The sequence below is a fragment of the Hemitrygon akajei genome, unplaced genomic scaffold (assembly GCF_048418815.1).
Source record: "Hemitrygon akajei unplaced genomic scaffold, sHemAka1.3 Scf000098, whole genome shotgun sequence".
In the NCBI taxonomy this organism is placed as follows: Eukaryota; Metazoa; Chordata; class Chondrichthyes; order Myliobatiformes; family Dasyatidae; genus Hemitrygon; species Hemitrygon akajei.
This window is the reverse complement of record NW_027331984.1, coordinates 2,444,128-2,452,487: the sequence shown is the minus strand read 5'-3', so window position 1 is coordinate 2,452,487 and position 8,360 is coordinate 2,444,128. Positions and strand designations below refer to the sequence as shown.

The window sequence follows — 8,360 nt, the reverse complement described above, 5'->3', positions numbered from 1 at the left end:
GAAGTAATGAAAGTAAATGATGCAAAATTTAGACAAGTCACAACTCCAAATCGGCAGACACCAAAACTCTGTGAGATCACAGAATTCCAAAAACATCCACATAAATCTGCGCAATCCTCAAATCAGTGCGCACCTAAAACACGCTGACACTTCCAAGTGCATAATGGATTATTTCAGAGCAGGAATCATTTCAACCAGTTCAGAAACTGGCTGTCTCGACATTAACAAAATCCTGACAAATGCCCCCAAAGTGTTTACAGATCGGCAGGCACACTGAAATTTGCTTCTCACCACAAAGCCCTGTTTACCCTCATACTGAACAGTACACACCTAAGTATGCACAGATCACGAAAATCCGCGTGAGGCGCAAAATCTTCGCAGATCTCTAAATAAGAGCGCACCCCGAAATGCATGTACACCTCAGCCCACATATTGGATGATCCAGGCACAGGATGGTTTCAAACACGAGATGGCTGCCTTGACAGCAAAAACCCCAGGCATCTCAAAATCCATGAGGAGACCACCACATCCGTAGAAATACCAAGATCACAACCAACCCGCCTGAACACCCAGATACACCCACAAAAACGTGGATATGGGGTGCTCACGTACTTGGGGATAACATCTTTGGGGTGTGTGCATGGGTGCATTGATTAATATAATTGTGTAAAATGTAAAGTGAAGAAAACATGAAGATAATCACAAATGATGATTCAGTGGCAGATTTATGGACGAAATTTGTAAAAGTGTATGAACCTTACGTTCTCACACTGTAGAAGAGACAGACAGGTACAGGATGAATTATTTAACCAGACTGCCCATTACTTGGCAGCTGAAATATTTCTTCACAACTTTCGTCTGACCTCAGGCAGCTTTGACATGCTCACAAAATTCTATTACATCAGCAACATCACGCACACAATTCTCAGCAGAGATGCTCCTGTTCTCACTCTGTGTTGCCTTGGACCTCCCTTTTCTGTAGATTTTCTTCCGGATTTACTAATTTCATCCAACGTGACGCGAAGGCAGCGGTAAAAAAAAAGACTCTAAGCAGGGTGAAAACCGGGCTTTAGTTTTCCTCTGCACTTCAGATTTCGGAAATAGTATGGGCATCATTTTGACTTCATTTTGCAGTGTAAAATCCTCTTCTGTCTCTGGATGACATGCGCCCTCTCTTGACACTTTCACTAAATGCGACAATGAACTGGAAATATTGCAGGATCCCCTTAAACTCCTGAAATAGTTTCTGCTCTGTATTTTCTGTTCTCGCTTTTCTCTGCCCCTGTTCCAGCAAACTTGATGACGATTGCAAGCCTGTCCCGGGGAAAGTGTGGTCTTTCCAAATGTGTCACTCGCTACCTGGTGGAAATGGCAGTGGCCGATATCCTGTTCGTTATCTCGGATCCGCAGCTGAGGTAGTCTGCATCGTTTTATTTTCTCCAGTCATTCCTGATCATAACTCCTGTGTGTAACTTCCGTTTCGGGTTGATTTTTGCCAGAACTGCGACCTCTGTCTGGCTGACTGTCGCTTTCACCATCGATCGATTTGTGGCTATTTGCCGTGAGAAGCTGAAAACAAAACGCCTGTGACCCCAATCACCACCACTGTCACCTCCAAACTCCCACCTCTCATGGACTGAACACGTTTCCGAGCTTTCACCCTTACTTGACCCGTTCTCTCCGTGAACAATCATTTAACTCATTTATTTTTAGGAAGAGTGGTGAAGAGGACTGCGGTGTTGAAAGGAGATTAAAACGCCAGAGCAGTAGAGTCGAGATTCCGTGGGTGCATAGAAACACCCGGATGGTGTGTTCCCTCCCAGGTGCAATGGTCAAGTTTACTCAAGTAGGGTCTAGGGCATTGACGTGGAAGTGTAGGCAGTCAGATATCTTGCTACATGTCAACACCTATAATCAAAGTAAGGAGGTCTGAAGAGAGACTGTAGGATGCTAAGTATAAAAAGGCAGAACAGGACATCAACGATTATTACCTCTGAAAATCTCCCTGAACCGTACGGAGGATGAGAAGAGAATAATTTGGCATGTAAATATTTGGCTGAGGAACTTCCGCAGGGCGCACGGATTCAGATTACTGGTCAGTGGGACCACTTCTTGGGAGAACACAGCCTCAAAATAGAAGGAAGGAGACGAAAAGGAATTTATTCTGCCAGAGTATGATGAAACTGTGGAATTTATTCTGCCAGAGTCTGATGAAACTGTGGAATTTATTCTGCCAGAGTATGATGAAACTGTGGAATTTATTCTGCCAGAGTATGATGAAACTGTGGAATTTATTCTGCCAGAGTGTGATGAAACTGTGGAATTTATTCTGCCAGAGTATGATGAAACTGCGGAATTTATTCTGCCAGAGTCTGATGAAACTGTGGAATTTATTCTGCCAGAGTCTGATGAAACTGTGGAATTTATTCTGCCAGAGTATGATGAAACTGTGGAATTTATTCTGCCAGAGTATGATGAAACTGTGGAATTTATTCTGCCAGAGTGTGATGAAACTGTGGAATTTATTCTGTCAGAGTATGATGAAACTGTGGAATTTATTCTGCCAGAGTATGATGAAACTGTGGAATTTATTCTGCCAGAGTGTGATGAAACTGTGGAATTTATTCTGCCAGAGTATGATGAAACTGTGGAATTTATTCTGCCAGAGTATGATGAAACTGTGGAATTTATTCTGCCAGAGTATGATGAAACTGTGGAATTTATTCTGCCAGAGTATGATGAAACTGTGGAATTTATTCTGCCAGAGTGTGATGAAACTGTGGAATTTATTCTGCCAGAGTCTGATGAAACTGCGGAATTTATTGCCGAAGTCAGCTGTGCAGACGAGGAGCTTTGCTCAGGTTTGAATACACATCGTCACAGAGAATGGTGGGGCTGCTTGGAGGGCTCGAGTGGCATCCTCCGCTGAGACCTACTGTGAGCTCTGGGAGAACAGGTCGGACCGAGATTTCGGTGCACTGAGGGTCACAGTCTGCGTCTTACTTCCGCGCCCCTCACTGTGCTCACCAGCGGTGAAACTCCCAAAACAAAAACTCCGCCCTGAACCTTCAATAATCACCCGGCCGAACTTCCATCACTTCCAAGAAAATAATAAAAACAGCTGCAGAAATCTCAGCCGAGTGCATCACGGGAAACAGCCTCTCCGGCATCGAAGGCATCTTCGAAAATTGATGATTAGAAACGGGGCATCCATCATTAAGGATATTCAATCCTGAACATACCCTCTTCTCATTGCCACCATCAATGAGGAGTTGACAGAGTCTGAAGACCCACATCCCCAGTTTCAGGGACAGTTTATTTCTCTCCAGCACCAGATTTCTAACTGGAGAATGAACCCCTCTACACTACCTCACTATTTACCCTCTGTTTAAGAACTACATATTTACCTTAAAATACTTATTTTACGAAAACATTTCAGGAATTATTTTACTGAACTGTTGCCGGAAATCAATAAATTCCAGACATAGGACTGCGATATTAAGCCTAGTTCGGATTCTGATCTCCGCACTTTCAGCCACATGCCACTCTCCGCAATATCCACCTCCAACTCCCCTCCACTACCCATTGTCAACCCCACGCCACTCTCCCCCTGACCCTAGGCTGATCGGTCTCTCCGAAAGCCATCACGGCCATACCCACCTCCATCCATCCCACCGACAACCTCACGACACTTCCTCCCTAGACGCTCGCCAACCGTCTCTCAAAAGCCCCCCATCCAGAGCGCCCTCACTCTCAGCCTTCTTCTCCCTGTCCCGCAGTGAATGCTCCTCTCTCCACAGTTACCATTAATGTCCCTGAGTCCCACACACCCACTGGCCCCGTCCTGCATCCCTGGTTTTACTGTCTACGACGGGTAAGACGGGTTCCCCGTGTAAGACGGGTTCGGTGATTGACACCGTGGTGATTTGCATGCGTGGGACTGGAGGGGGAGGAGTGTGAGAAAGCCTTCTGCCCCGGAATGGGGGAGACCCTGTCTGTCAACCGACTAATATTCAGCTAAACTCTGCCCACCTCAGCCATAGCTTCAGACCAGAATGCTTCCACGGTAGGTGACATCATCATAGCAGGAGTTTGTTTAGCCCATCGGGCCCTTGAGAGAAATCCCACTGGTGACATTCTCTGCGTCGGTGTGCCTATGCATTCCCACATTCCCACATTCCCGTTCCCCAAGCGGCTTCACCAGCAGCTGGAAGCTGCCTCAGAGTGACTAGGCGTTGGGAGGGAAACGGGATGGGCTGTTTCAGGCCACCGCATTGTCTGCTGTGAGAGCAGGCTGCTCTATGCGCTCGGTCGGGCTTCATAGACCTTCCCAAAGGTTCGCCGGTACCGAATACAGTGAGTTTCTGTCAAGAGACAGAGACCAGTTTAATGCAAACAGCGTCAGCTTTATTGAGTCATGCAGCTGGATGGAGTAACGGTTGTACTACGGCGGGGCAGAGATCAGCGGGATAGTGTATAGTCAGTACCGATACCAGAGAATGTGAACACCGGAAAACTGTAACCCTTTCCCATAATCAGAGCACAGGAGAATTATTGTAGTTACATAGAGACAGAGGCAGATCACATCGAACACCCGCTGCCCGTTCTGCCCAGTGTGTGCACCGCTCCAGCGCCGACACCAGGGCGGTGAGATCGAAGTGTCCTGTGTGGCCCCCATCTTCCCCAGTGCGTTCCCCGAGGAAACCCAAACATCCCCTAAAACCCCAAGCGTCAACCTGCGTGACTCGATGTTTTTAATGTGTTCCGGATCTCACACTTGCACCAGGAATGCAAAGGACCCCGGGACAGGACACATCTGTCTGTTCCCGACACGGGCACAGTTTTCTCAGGGCTGCTTCCCTTATCAACGCGGTCCGATGTTCCTGGGTCAGTGGAGGACCATGGTGGCGGGAAGTCCTCGAAAAGGTCACCAAATCTAGCCACATTGCGGTTACTGTGAGAGTGGGTGATGATCCGTCACGTGTTGGTTACCGGATGCCGAGGCCAGGCTGGGTGAACAGGCCAGTGCCGTGATGACTGAATAGCGGTATGGGAACACGTTATTAATGGAGAGCGTGCCGAAAGCGGTGATTGATACGAAGCAAGTCGGGCGATCCAGGGTTCGTCCTCATATGAGTGGGCAATCCATTTCGCCAGTGCAAACGAACCAGACCTCGTTACTGAAAGGTGAAACAGAGAGAGGTGAGGGGAGAGTTCCTCAGTGCAACCGCTGTCCCTTTATTGACGGGATTGTTTTGGTCAGCAGAGAACCGATCTCAGAAAGCGGCAGTGCTTGGCCGGGTGAGTGTGGAGAGCCGGCGGCACAGATGCGCTGGGCAACGCATTCCTACAGTGAGAGAGCATGGAATCAACGACCAGAAAGGGTTAAAATATCGCTAGGAAGGAGATTAAATACTCAAGGCGTTTTCCACGTATGTTGGGAACTGAAGGATTACGTGTGTCACAACAGGACAGATGAGGAATAACAGAGAAATTATGGGCTTGGTTTCGGAGAGGTAGGAAACGTCCTTAATGAATACTTTATCTCAGTATTCACGATTAAGAAAGACCTTGACAAATGTGAGCAAACTAGAACAGGCTGATATGCCTGAACAGGTCGACGTTAAGTAGGATGATTGCGCGCAGCATAAGGAATCAAATGGACGATCTGAAAACTCAGCTGCAGATTGGCAAACATGATGTTATGGCTATCTCTGAAACATGGCTAAGGGATGGCCGCCATCGGGAGCTGAACGTCCAAGGATATACGGTATATCGGAAAGACAGGTTAGTAGGCAGAAGGGGTGCTGTTGCTCTGTGGATAAGAAATAATATTAAATCATCGGATAGAGGTGACATAGGATTGGAAGGTGTAGAGTCTCCACGGGTTGAGTTAAGAAATGGCAAGAGTAAAGGGACCCTAATGGCAGTTATATACAGGCCTCCAAACAGCCTGTTGGTTTACCAATTACAGCAGGAGATAGAAGATGCGCATCAGAAAGGCAATGTCATGATAATCATTGGAAATATTAACATGAAAGCGGATTGGGAAAAGCACGTCACTACTGGACCACAAGAGAGAGAATTTGCAGAATGTTTAAGGATGGCTTTTTACAACAGCTGGTTCAGCCCACTATCGGATCGGGTGTGCTGGTTTGGGTGTTGTGCAATGATCGGAGCTGGTAAGAGAGCTCAAGGTTAAAGGATCCTGAGGGAACAGAGATCACATTATTATCAAGTTCATAATGATATTTGAGAGGGAAAAATAAAATCCAATGTGTCGGTATGTCAGTGGAATAAAGGAAATTACAACCGGCCGAAGTTGACTGGAAAGGGACATTTGCAGGAAATAAAAATAAGGATACATTTTCAAAGGGAGGAAGGACACTACCGTGGCTGACAAGTGTAGTCATAGCCGAAGTAAAAGCAAAAGAGGGGGCGTAAAAGGAAACCACAGCTATTGGAAAGATAAAACGATGGGGAGCTTTTAAGAACCTGCAGAATTAAACAAAGAAGGTCATTTGGAAGGAAACGATGAATTACAAGAGGAAGCTGGTGACTAATATCAATGAAGATACTAATAGCTGTTTTAAGTACATTAAGGGTAAAAGAGAGTCGAGGGTAGATATAGGACTAATAGAAAATGACGCGGAAATATTGCAATGAGAGATGCAGAGATGACAGAGGAACTGAATGCGTATTTTGCATCAGTGTTCACAGTGGAAGGCGTCTGCAGTATACCGGACATTCAGGAGTGCTAGGGAAGTGATGTTTGTGCAGGAAAGATTACGACTGAGAAGGTGCTCAGGAAGCTACCTGCTCCTGGAGCTGATGGAATGCACCCTCGGGTGCTGACGAAAGTAGCGGGAGAGATTAACCATATAATCATATAACAATTACAGCACTGAAACAGACCATCCGGGCCCTTCTAATAGGTGCCGAACGGTTACTCTCACCTCGTCCCACCGAACTGCACTCAGCCAATAACCCTCCATTCCTTTCCTGTCCATATACCTATCTTTTTTTTTAAAGGACAATATCGAATCTGCCTCTACCACTTCTACTGGAAGCACGATCTACACAGTTGCCACTCTTTGAGTAAAGAAGATCCCCCTCGTGTTACCCCTAAACTTTTTCCCTTAACTCTCAACTCATGTCCTCTTGGTTGAATCTCCCCTAATCTCAATGGAAAAAGGCCATCCTCGTCAACTCTATCTATCCCCCTCATAATTTTAAATACCTCTATCAAGGCCTCCCTCAACCTTCTGCGCTCCACAAATAAAGACCTAACTTGTTCAACCTTTCTCGGTAACATAGGCGCTGAAACACAGGTAACATTCTAGTAAATCCCCTCTGTACTCTTCCTATTTTGTTGACATCTTTCCTATAATTCGGTGACCAGAACTGTACACAATACTCCAAATTTGGCCTCACCAATGTCTTGTACAATTTTAACATTACATCCTAATTCTTAATATGATCAATTCTCTAATTTATAAAGGCCAGCATACCAAAAGCTTTCTTCACCAACGTATCCACATGAGATTCCACCGTCAGGGAACTATGCATCATTATTCCTAGATCACTTTGTTCTACTGCATTCCTCAGTGTCCTACCATTTACCATGTGTGGCCTATTTTGATCAGTCCTAGCAAAATTTAGCACCTCACACTTAGCGCAATTAAACTTCAATAAATGAAGTTACATTCTATATCATCGCTGTGGTCACTTTTTTTAATTTTTGAACGGGGCACCTGGATTTGAACCAGGGACCTCTTGATCTGCAGTCAAATGCTCTACCACTGAGCTATACCCCCACATTTTTAATGCTACAGATTGTGGAGGAATTAACAATAATCTTTCAAGAATCCATAGATTCTGGCGTACCAGATGACAGAAAAATTGCAAACGTTATTTCACAATTTAAGAAGGCCTGTTAGCCAGTTATCAGTGGTTGGGAAGTTGTCGGAATCGATGTTAGGGATGAGATTACGGAGTACCGGCAGGCACATGACAATATAGGACAAAGCCTGTATAGTTTTCTGAAAGGAAACTCCTGCGCGACTGGTCTGGGTGCCGGTTACCACTGGTGATTCACCGGTGCAGCATAAGTGAGGAGCGGGTAGTGTCGAGGAAACAGAGAGCTTGCAGAGCGACTTAGATCGTTTAGGGGAATAGGCAAAGAAGTGGAAAATGAAATACAATGTTGGAAATTGTATGGCCATGCATTTTGAAGGAAAAAATAAACGTGCATACAATTATTTGGATGGAGAGAGAATTCAAAATACAGAGATCAATGGGACTTGGGATTTATTGGGCAATATACCCTGAAGGTTTCCCTCCAAGTTGAAACGTTTCTG

General features: G+C 45.7%; 1 non-coding gene across 1 annotated transcript; it reads right to left on the bottom strand.

Annotated features, from left to right (window-relative positions):
- Positions 1–7,742: 7,742 nt before the first annotated feature.
- trnac-gca (transfer RNA cysteine (anticodon GCA)) lies at positions 7,743–7,817 on the bottom strand. Its single transcript has one exon. It is a non-coding gene; the product is annotated as a tRNA-Cys (tRNA).
- Positions 7,818–8,360: the final 543 nt, after the last annotated feature.